The following is a 12855-nucleotide window of genomic DNA, read 5'->3' as shown; positions in this document are numbered from 1 at the left end:
CAGCAGAGGTCTCCCAGTAAAGGAGGTTGCAAAACGCGAAAAAAAGTGGAAGGTTGTAGGGGCCAAGTCAAAGGAATAAGACGGGTGAGATAAAATATCTCAACCACAGAACATCAATTTCTGACATGCTATCGCAGGAATACGGTTAGGGTTATCATGTTGTCAAAGCCTGGCCGCTTCAATGGCAATGATTACTCAAGTCTGTCAAGCTGCTGACAGGAGAAGGTCGCATTAATGGCTGGATTAGCTTCCAAGAGCTCCCAATAAATAATGCCTTGAATATCCTACCACACACTCAACAACACCTTCTTGGAATGAAGGTCTGGTTTAAACGTCGATGGAGGCAGGGCCGGATTTACATGTTTTTCGCCCGTGGGCCCTAGCGAAATTGTCGCCCCTAGTCAAACCAATCGTATATTTCTCTAAAACTTCAATTCTCCTGGATCCACTTCTTAAAATATTACTTTTACGTTTGCTACTAAATAATAATTATTACTATTACTAGTTATTACTATTCTTGTTTCTTATTACTCATTTTATGTAATATATTTTAATTCCTGATCAAACCACCATAATAACCAACTGATTTATGACAATATTTGCTTCGACTAATCTGCTACAATATTATCTTAGTCACGGCCATTAAAAAAATGGCTTTCGCTTATTTTATTGAGTCGTTGGTGAAATATGTAGGTCTATTTTCAATAGTTTTATGTTTCTTTTAAATATATATATATATATTTAAATTGCCGCTCTTCAAAATTTGCCGCCCTGATTCCGAGCCCATGGCTAAATCTGGCTCTGGATGGAGGCAGTTCTGAAACGACACACAATTCTGCGACGCGTCGCGTTCCGGTATATAATAGGGATGGCCGGATCCGGATCTGATTGGGTCCGGATCTCGAATCTCGGATCTGAATCCGGATATCGAATCTGGGTCCGGATCTCGGATCTGGATCCGGATCTCGGATCTGGATCCGGATTTCGAATCTCGGATCTGGATTCGGATCTCAGGTCTGGGTTCGAAATTCGGATCTGGATCTGATATCCGGATCTCAGATCTTGATTCTTATCCAAACCGACATCCCACCCAAATTGTGATAAACTTGAATATCAAAAATTCGCCGAAAGTAATTTCACGAAGTCCTGACAGTGAAGAAGAAAACAGAAAATTAAGACGAATATTGACAAGTCTATTTGTCTCCTTCATTCTACACTAAAGATCAAATAATCTGATTTGATCCGGATGAGAGTTCTAATGTCGAATCTAGGTCCACCCGGTTGCAGGACCGAGATGAAATACACACATATTTATATTTGAAACCGGAATACAAAACTCGAATATTTAAAATTCCTCAATACACCTATATCATTGACAGTTAAGAAAACATAAACAGTTAAGAGAAGTATTGACTAGTTTTTACGTATATTTATCTTGCACAGTCTGCTCAAAATATCAAATGTATATCTTACAATTAGATTTAATAATTGTTTAGTAAATCACAATATGAGCACCGAGAATAAACTATGAATTTTGGTTCCCCTTATCTAGATTTGAAATTTCGAATTCAAATATAGAATCAGGCTGAAAGACAAATATTTGAGATCTGGAAACCGAAACAAGTGCTAGTACCAAGATCATAGCCGTTTGTACCTAGGTAATGCGAGCGGAAGCCATCCGCTCGCAGGGAAGGCAGTTGCACTAATTCCGCATGTACTTTGGGGAACACGAGAAACTAAAAACAGATAAATATTCTTTTTCAGGGGCAAGTCGCGCTTTAACATGACTTTTCATGAGTGTTGTGTTCAAATACGAAAACTGTAATGGCGACTTGTTTGAAATAAATGCCTTTTCTTTTTTAGCAATAAAGTTAGGTACTTTCACATTGAATAAAATTTAGCAAAACACATTTCACTGATTAGAGTGCTGGAAGCTTTCACACTGAACCGAAGATTTCCTCATGTGGGTATCGGCTTGCTGAAAGACGTGGTTTATCAGGAGGTTGGCCAAGATTCTTTTGGACTTAGCCTGTAGACTACATCTGGTCTCAATTATTCCCATATAACAAGACACTATATATGAAGTTGGTTCAAAATGATTTAAAATATCACTAATTGACCCTAAGGGGATAATCGCGATTTAAATATTCGTAAATCAGAAGAGATGTAAAAGTTAAGCGTTAAAATCAATCCGATAATTCCTAATGCAACCTAATGATGGCAATAAAACTCCTTATGTAACATTTCCAAAGCTAAGATTAACAGTTATGTTCTTGAAGAGGGTTTATGGCAACATAGAATATTATAAATCTAATTATCATAAGTAGTACTTCTGACAGCCCCGCATTTCACATCACCATCGCCCTTCATCCTGACAAGTGGGCAATTCACTTACCCACAATGAGTTTTCAGGCGTTCCAGTGACATCAATATCTCAGTTTGGGGTTGGGATCATGCTTCGGTGAACCTTGACTATCACCATCAGCAGCTATTAGAGAATCAGAACTTATTTCTGTATTAGATAATGTGAGTAACTATAGCTTTTCGTCTATAGAAGACGGAGAGCGTGCCTTCGGTGCCCGTGGTCATGGGCTCAATTTCCGGAGAGGCACTCAACAATTTCGATGTTGACCCAGCATCGTGAGGACAATTGGGGAGTTATCTTAAGTAAGAGGTAACGGACTCTAGTCTAGAAAGCCGGCATTAGGGACTTCGGGTGTCGATACGTTGACTACACATCCCCACTTTGAACGTAAGCCCGCTGGTAGGAACCGAAGAACTGTCGTGCCAAGAATTTAGTTTCTTTTAATTATCATAAATGCCTTCTTTATTATTAAATTTTATCCAATATTTTCTTTTCAACTAGTTTGCGAAACTCACAGCTAGCTACTTGTTTTCTTTTTAAATCATGTTCATAGTTAGCACAACTACTATCAATCACTAAGGAAAAACAACAATCACTAAGGAAAAACAATCTTTTCAATAAAATTCACCTCGCGTCTTTCGTAGCTCTAAGTTTAGTTTTTTTTAAAGTTTTTTTTTTAAGTTGAAGGGCGGTTTTATCATTTTCCCCTCGCTTTCCCTATTTTCTTTCTAGTTTCACCTATGTTTCTTTGCACGGACATTGCGCCTATATGCACGTGCTTAGTGTGTTCGTTTACAAAAGCAGGCCATTTTCCTGCCACTATAGAAAGTGAGAGTGCACTGTATCAGCGAAATATTAATTGACGTATGTAAGTGAATATATCTGTGACGATCATAATTACTGTTTTTGCATCGTACATAGTTTCCTCATCCTCATTAATCTCTTCACCCCCGCTTTCTGAATTTCAGTTCTAGTATTCTTTCTTGGTGGGTGACTGATGTTTCATGTAGGCTTATTAACTATAACATCAGCAATAAAGAAAGTAAGGTTTAATTTGCACTAATTTTAAAACATTGCGTTAATTAAATAATAATAATAATAATAATAATAATAATAATAATAATAATAATAATAATAATAATAATAATAATAATAATAATAATAATAATAATAATAATACGGAGCGAGCTCAGGCTACTTGTTAGGATTCTTGCTTCGCAATTGGATAACACCGGGTTCGAATTCGGAGACCAGCCATCCTGACTGAGGATTTTCCAGGGTTGTTCCTCAGTTATACTGGGCACATGCTAGGTTAATACCTTGATCTAAGGCTCTGGAGACCTTCATTCCATTCCTTTTCCAATGTTTTCATCTGTTGATTACTACAGTGTAAAGTGGCCTCTGAGGATGTATCTGGTAGTTTAGAGTAAATAAACAATAACGACGTAATATATCTTCACGAAACGTGTGGGTTAATTTAAATACAAACTTACAGTCCCAATAGATAGCTAAAGTTGTAATATCAATTTCCTGACTTTTAAATACTATTTTCATATTATTTCAGCTTTGAATTTTCTCATGTATGTTCCCACCGATAATTGAACCTGAGATCACATGAACAAATGCGAATATGTTAAATATTTTTGAACACTTTAATATACAAAACACAAAACGCTTCAATGATACGATGCATGGATATGTTTTGGTTACGTTAAAAATGAGAGGACAGAGCGTAATAAAAGAAATTATACTACTACACGTGAAAGATATAAAAGGCTGTAATAGAAGAGAAAAAGAAATTTAACCAAATAAACATCGAAAACTCTCACAATAAATGTCAAATGGCTTGGAAATTAATAAAGAAAGTAGCAAAAGGTAATACGATAGATAAAATGAATATTGCACCTGATGAATTAAATAAATATTTTATAAACTCTATAGATATAATGAAAAATAATATTAATAAAATAGGATCTGATAACCATGAAAATAAACTTAATAAATACTCGCACATATTTGATTTTAAATTGGTAACACCGGAAGATATCATACGCATAGTTAATAGATTTAAGCCATCAAATAGCAAATATATATATGACATATCGAATAAGTTCATTAAAAATGTAATTAACTATATTGCTGAGCCGCTTACATTTTGTATTAATAAATGTTTAAGTGAAGGGATTTTCCCAGATGTTCTAAAAATAAGTAAGGTAATACCAATCTTTAAAAAGGGAGACAGATTATGTCCAGCCAACTATCGACCAATATCTTTAGTACCCATATTCTCTAAAATTATTGAAACGGTGGCGAAGGAACAGGCATATCATTATCTAAATGAACACACAATGCTTAATAATTCACAGTTTGGATTCAGAAGCGGTAGCTCAACGATAGATGCCATTGACAATCTAGTGAAATGTATTCATGAAGTATTTGAGAACAAGGGTTTTGCATTGGCTACCTTTTGTGATCAAAGTAAGGCTTTTGACTGTGTAGAACATTATACATTGTTAAGAAAATTGGAATGTTATGGTTTTCAAGGTAAGAGTCTGAACTTTTTTAAAACATACCTAGAAGGTCGTACTCAGATTGTTAGTGTTAATGGAATGAAATCTGATAGTATTCAAATAAAACATGGGGTTCCCCAAGGTTCTGTACTGGGGCCGCTATTGTTTATATTAATGATAAATGATCTACCACTAAATATCTCAGCTAAATCCTTTCTCTATGCTGATGACACAACCTTTCTAAACACTAGTAATAACTCTATAGATCTAATGCAAATGAATGAGAAAACTTTTATAGAAACTAAGGAATGGTTCAAGGCAAACGGATTTCTTCTCAATGAAGATAAGACTACCCAGCAAGTATTTTCATTAAATGAATGTCCGGAAATGTCAAATAATGTGAAATTTCTTGGCATTATTCTCGACAAGCAGTTAACATGGAAGGCACATGTAGAATATGTGTGTAAAACTTTCAAGAACAATAAGTTTAATACGAAATTTAAGAGATATTGTACCGAACAACTATATAAGGTCAGCCTATTTTGCCTTTTTTCAGAGTACCTTAGAATATGGAATATTGTTTTGGGGGAGTAGTAACTACATAAATGAGGTTCTGTTACTACCAAAAAAGGTCATCAGAATAATCAGTGGGGCATCATACAAGGAACACTGTAAACCATTATTTTGTAAGTTGAAAATTATGACTGTTGTAAATTTGTATATATATAAAGTTTTAGTTTATGTAAAACAAAACATGTCAGATGTTAAACGTAGACAGGATATTCATTCATACAACACAAGATATGCTAAACAAGTTGATGTATCATACAGCAGGCTAACAAAAGTTAAAAAATAGCTATGCAATATAGGGTACAAAATTTATGAATAGGGTACCAATAGACATCCAAAAGTTACCGCTCACTCATTTTAAAAGCAAACTGTATGATTGGTTAATTACTGTACCATATTATAATATTAAGGAATTTGAAGAAGATAAGAGTATATTGAAATAGGGATTAAAAAACATAGTTGTAAAACTGCATTTGACGTTGTCTATTGTCTGTATACAGACTTAACGACAATAAAAATATTCTATTCTATTCTACTCTATTCTTTCTAATGTATGATTAAAGAAACCTGGAGGGTGACATAAAAATAACAGAAATCTCTTTCATATTTACTCCTTCAACAAACTCCCGACCTCAGAAGGGCAAGCCATAAGTTAGGTAATCAAGTCATGCAACGAACATAACCATATCGCTCTCCTGAAATTCTCGTGTGTATGTTTAAAAATCTACTGTTGTTCCACGCCAACCAGTCTATATTTTTTTGTTGTATATACCTTCGAAGTGAAAGATATTCATTATTACATTTGTTGATGGTTGGACTCTAGTGAGTCAGAAACTACTATTAATAAAGAGTTTGTTTTGTCTAGTATTCCTGCGATTAGAAGGGCCTTATATAAAAGATATTTCATTTGTATATGAAAAAAAGTTATTTTCTAAGAATAAAATAAATATTTTCAATGTGAAGCTAACATTAAGTTTCGAAGAGGAGCTAAACAGAAGAATTTGTTACCATTTACATCAGTTTTCAGATAGTTCACTATACTCTGAAATGGGAAGAAATCAAACTTGGAAACATTTTACTAAAGAGACGTCGACAGAAAGTGCAACATGTAACTATTGCAAGGTTAAAATAAAATAAAGAACAAAGGTAGCACAAACGTGTTATGGAAACATTTAAAAGCACTGCAACCTACTATATTAGTGAATCCGAAAAAAGTTTTAACAAATTTTAGATATTCAATTTTATCATCACAATTTCAGATGTAGGTTTGGATACGAATCAAGATCTGAGATTCGAATTTCGGATCCAGATCCGAGATCTGGATCCAGATCCGAGATCTGAATTTCGGATCGAGATTCGAGATCCGAATTTCGGATCCAAATCCGAGATCCGGACCCAGATCCGAGATCCGAATTTCGGATCCGAGATCCGGATCTGAGGTTCGGATCCGAGATCCGGATCAGGATCTCACTGGATCCGGGATATCCGGATCCGAAAATTTTTGGCCATCCCTAGTATATAACTCACTTCTTACCTCCTGTGACAATCCGTGTGAAGAAGAGATCACTCTTGTATAGGAAATCAAGGAAATGAATGTCATGTCTCGCCTCTCTCGATGAGTTGCACTCAGCTGATGTGGAAACCCACCATCGAACTTTGTGCTAAAACCCAACGCTACAAGCCTCGTTTCTACTATTGTTCTGTGTACCTAGAAGGCTTCCACTCATTCCTCTACAGTTGAATTCGGACTATCTGTTATGGCCTGGTCCAGATACTCCTCGGAAAATGTTGTTGGACGTCCAGACCGCGACTGATCTTGACAGCTTCTGTCGCCGTCCCTGAATTTCTGAACCAGCGACGATATGTGCTTTCGTAAATTGCATCCTCACCATACTCTCACCGATCACTTCTCACCAGGACGTTCACCTTGTCGATGGCTTCGGCCGTGATTACCGTGTTTGTCTGGCCTGGTCTCGAGTCATTAATCAAAATCTCCCGGTCTCCATGGAAACGAGCACTCCACTTTTTCACTGACTTGTCAAGTATATAGTGTCCCCCGTATATAACCAGCGATGAATATCGGCCGGTTTAACCCTTCCGCAGTCACAAATCTGATAACACCTCTCTGCTCCTGAAGCGTCGAATTTGTGAACGTGAACGCCATGATTTCCTCATAAGCACTGCCGCGTCAATTAGACGGAACGGAACACTGTGACTGAGTGCTTCTCTCACGCTTCTCTCCTGCGTCGTGTGAGGGGCGCCCGTGCATGCCGACAACCACGCCGAACATTACATTCTCTTCCCTACATGTCGCACTACGTTCTCCCAAAGCGGCATATTCCTATTTCAACCGGTTTGGTTTGTAAGACGTTTCGTATCTTTTCATTTGAACACTCCTTATACTATGCTGCTTCGTATTATGAAGTACTTTTGAAAACTTTTTAATTATCTTTATGACAAAATGTGAAGGACGTATATGTTCAACACAAAGCTAGAAAATATATCCAATTTAAGAAATTGTTCAAATATGTCAGTTTATCGACCATTAAATATGTCATCTCATCAAGGTAATAGTAACCGAAAGCCATAATGATTTTATGGGTCTTGTCCATAAAATCTCTGGTGATTACGATGTTTTCTACCACAAATTTACTCGCTTGGAGATCGAATCAGGGACCGTAATCACCAGAGATATTTTGTGCCCCGTATGGGAGAGATGATTTTTTTTTTTTAGTTTAACGTCTCAAAAATATGCTCCGGGAAGATGTATGTTTATGTGTTTTAGTTTTGGTAATATCAAATGATAGCTTTAGGTCAAACCACAGCACACATGCAGTGATTGTATTCGACACCCCATGAATGTTTTAACATTGAACAATCGTCCCTATACCTATGTAATATAAATAAAATAAAATTCTTTATCTGCCTGTCTGTCTGTAGTATGTGTTCGGGAACCACCAAACATTGAACAATAGTCACATGGTAAAATGAAGAAGTGGGAGAAAAAGGGAGAGCTCCGAGAAGACACAAGAGTACAGTGTTTGTCCAGTACAAAGTCCACACGGCGCGAGCTGGGATCGAACCAAGGACCCCAAGCACTGAGCCACCGTGCCCCAAAGTGAATGATAATGGAATAAAATGTGGAACGAGAGCAGTGCATTTTTTAAGAAATCGCTACTGGGTATCCAGGCACAAAAGGGCCCTTGACAATAATAATAAAATTCAACCACACTGAGTTTTTAAAGTACATTTTTGTATAATGTATTACGTTTGAAATAATAACATATAAAATGACGTATTCGTCAGACTTCTGCTAACTGTTTCATTTCCAATTCAACATATCGCCGTCAATACAGGAGCATTGCATGTAGCCCCACTTTTGCTATGAAAATAGAATGCATGCGATGTATTCGAGATTTCGGCATTAGATACTATTAGGACTCTCCGTTAATTATGTAACGCTACAGAGCATGAAAAAGGTTTACAATTTGTTATGCTTTGTGAAATAAGGGATTTTTTTAACAATTTAACTGTCGCCATTTTGTAGCATCTCACTGATCGTTAAATTACCAAAGAGAAAGAAACATTTCTGGCAATATTTAAGAAAATTCGCTCTGAACAAAAAACTGAAAAATACCCTGTGATTATAATCTGAGTATTACAGGTTCTAATATATGGAAATAAGGGGGAAAATGGAGGTGCACAAAGGTAACCAGCGACAAATTTAGAAAAATATTTTAGTAGGGGCTTCTCTTAGGAATACTTCGTGTTTAGAAATCCCAAAATTTTAAGGGAGGTTCTTGAAGGTAATAAGTAACAATTGATTCGTTTTCTATAGAAATCCCAAAATTTTGGAGGAGGTCAGCCCCTTTTCCGCCGGCGTAAATCCGAAACTGAAACTAACTGTGCAACAAATTGGCTCAAAATTTGTTAAAAAAAGCGCTTTATACTTAATGGACAATTCCACTTTCTTACAAGTTTGTGCCACTATTAATTATGTAAGAAAATTTGCCTGAACAAATATTAATTACCGATATTACCCATTACAGACTTGAAATGTTTGGTTGCCAGGATAAAACAGGGTAGGTCTGCTGAACAATCTTTGAGCAGCCTGGAATTGGGCGATAATGAGAATTGGGAATCTCTGGAAAACGAACCATAGGGCTATTACGAATGCACAAGCGTAGCTCAGGAATAGCTGAAAGCTAGTCTCAACAGGCCTCTAAAATAACAACTTCAAAATTATGTATGCGTAGTCAATGCACTCAATATAATCCAACCTATGCAAAAAATCAAAAGTTGTTTTATCAAAGTTTATAACTTAATATGCGTCACATCAAATGAATATCAACAATATAGTGCGTAGTAGGTCGGTGTGATAGTAGGATGTATGAAAAAATCACGTTCTGGTGATGAATAAAATACAATCTGACTTTAAAGGAAAAGTCGTCCGTGATCGCTTCTTCTAAATAAAACGGAAATGGATTCTAGGAAACTCAATTTTCAATTGTTGCCAGAAAACATACAAGCAGCAAAACAAAACAAACATGGCAAGTCTAATTCAGTTGCTCTAAATCCTTCCTATTTACAATAACCTCCTCTTTAATAGACAGTTTAGCTTAGCCTTAAATACGTTCTAATGCGCGATCCTACCTTATAGACGACAGACAACAATCCTGGCTTTGACTTCAAGTAGCTACATTAATCATTCGGCGTGAGAGATTTTTCACTACAAACCATCGGCGCCGATACTCTGAATCAGCAGCTCCTTCTTACTCTACATATCGCTGGTTTTTTAATGTAGGTGGCTATCGTCGCAACGCAAAGTTTCCCCAAAAGTGTTGTATAGGTTCTTTTGTCAATATTTTATCTGAGCCTTAATTGTAACAAAGCAAAACAGTTTTGTAAGCTAAGGATAAGTAAAAATTCCATTTCATAAAAATTAAATATCCAAATAGCAAAGTTGTTTTCTTCTGTTATTTTCTCTGAGACTATATAATCCAAACGTTATTTGGACCGATATTCATGGGCTTCAACCTTTCTACCTCTTTAATCGGTCTATTAACTTCCTCTGTGTTAGAGTAGAATGAAAGTGCTAGCATCTCGAGACAGACAAATGACTATGCGAAACGAAGGAGAGAGAAATTTCAAGAATGAAGCTCAAATTTTATACCTATCCACAGAATACAAGCTAATACATATAATCACAAAACCAAAGTATATTGAAATAATTTTAAATTTACAGAAATTCAAGTAATTTATTGTTAAGTACTCTTCCAGTAATTTAAAGATTGATGAAGTTCACTGGGTATCCAAACTCCTGGGCCTGGGTATCCAAGTGCTGGGCCTAGGTATCCATTTGGATACAAAAAGGTACCTTAAAAAATGCCCTGAACGAGAGAGAGGGTACATCGAGAAAACTCACGGGTACTATGTTGTCCACCACAAATTTACTCGCTCGGCGATCGAATCAGGGACAATAATCACCAGAGATAAGTACACCGTGTCCCGTAAGGGAGATCTTTCACTTTAACGTTTCACAAATATGCTCCTTACGCTAAGGGAACACATGATTAAGACAAGTGATGGAATACAATGTAGAAAGAGAAAACTTACGGATACATCGTTGTCCACCACAAATTTACTCGCTTTGAGATCGAACCAAAGGATCCTAAACATCAGATGTAAGCTCACTTTATCATTCAGACACCGTGCCCCGTAAGGGGGAGATGAAATCTTTCAGTTTAACGTCGCAAAAATATATCCTTTACGCTAAGGGGACACATACAGTGAAGGCTTTCAGGGAAAAAGTTAATAATGTTAAGTTCGATCTCTCGCAAGTAAGTTTATGCTGATATAACGTTGTATAAGTATGTCCTTTCGCTAAAGGAGACAATGCTTAAAGCAAGTGAGAGGAAACGGAAGTACTCTGTAATGAAGTGTAGAAAATGACCGATGTTACTATTGAATTCACAGATGCTGAGATCAATGCTGAAACTCCACATGCTTAAATTGCATTCGACTACCATAGGGAATAGGGTTAGCGGAATATGTAAAACGGTCGATATTAGTGTCAAATACATATTTTTCGTGGTCGCTAAGATTAATGATGAAATTCTGGAAGTATAAAAAACGATGTCCAGAACATTTGTTCATCAGACAACACACTTGAAGCAAACTGTGGACATACATTAGTTTCACTCACGTGGAACACGAAAAAAAAGTTCATTATAGCAGAAGTAAAAAAAAAAAATATATTAGTACATGTTTGATAGTGAACAGTATGCTTTTTGTTTCCTTGACATCATAAAGTTCTGTCTTAGCTTTTCCTTATAACGAATTGAAATCTGTATACACTGTTTTATAACTATTTGGAATGTGTTTATAAGTAACGAGATGAATTTCTGTTTTATTTTAGGTTGAATGCTATTATACAAAGACAAGCATTCTTTATCCTTATCGATATTGATATTCCTTTTTTAAATACTTACTAGCTGAACCTGTGCTCTTTACACAGCGCATAATTCATATATGAGCATGAATCTCCTTGTTATTCCTCACATCTGTACATGTCCCTTTGCAGACACAAGTGAAAGAAGTGTTGGTAAAAATCGGCAAGCGATACCATAAAGGGGAAATTTTTTCGATTACTTTTTCAATATCTCGTACCATTTGCAAGATTTGAGCCTACTTCCGGTTGGAGTTTTTACCTCATGTATGATCTGTATTTTCTTTCTTCTTGCATGTAGTATGTAAAGCAAATACATAAACTAAGTAACTCTATGGCCTATGGAACCCGGGGTTCAATGCCGCTTTCACAAAAGCTCTCCACTGACTTCTATCCTTAGCCAATTGGATCCAGTTTCTACTTTGTATTCCTGTTTCTGCGAGATCCATCTTAATATTGTCCTCCCATCTGCTCCTACGTCTTCCTAATGGTCATTTTCCGGCTGGTCTTCCAGTTAAGATTTTGAAAGCGTTCGTTCGTTCTTCCATCTTGGCTACATGACCTGCCCACCTGAGCCTCTTAGATTTGATGACCCTAACAATGTTGGATAAACCGTATAAATTGTATAGTTCCTCGTTATGAAGGTTCCGTGATTCCCCATTCCTGTTCCTCTTGGGTCCGAATATTCGTCTCAAGATCTTATTCTCAAATACTTTCAATCTATGTTCTTCGTTCCGAGCAAGTGACTGTATTTCGCAACCATACACAACAACAGGCATGATTATCGTTTTATATATTTTAAAATAAGCTAATACATTACACATACAATCAATTATAATGTCAGTGATATATAGTGTTTATTGGGTAAAACACTCCAAACAATAAATATTTAACTTAGACTGGAGAAATGGTTATGCTTCGTTTTTCATTATCATTTGGCTATGAAACAAACGCCTGAGAGA

The sequence above is a fragment of the Thermobia domestica genome, chromosome 2 (assembly GCF_964235325.1).
Source record: "Thermobia domestica chromosome 2, izTheDome1.hap1.1, whole genome shotgun sequence".
Taxonomy (NCBI): domain Eukaryota; kingdom Metazoa; phylum Arthropoda; class Insecta; order Zygentoma; family Lepismatidae; genus Thermobia; species Thermobia domestica.
Note: the sequence above shows the minus strand (reverse complement) of the source record.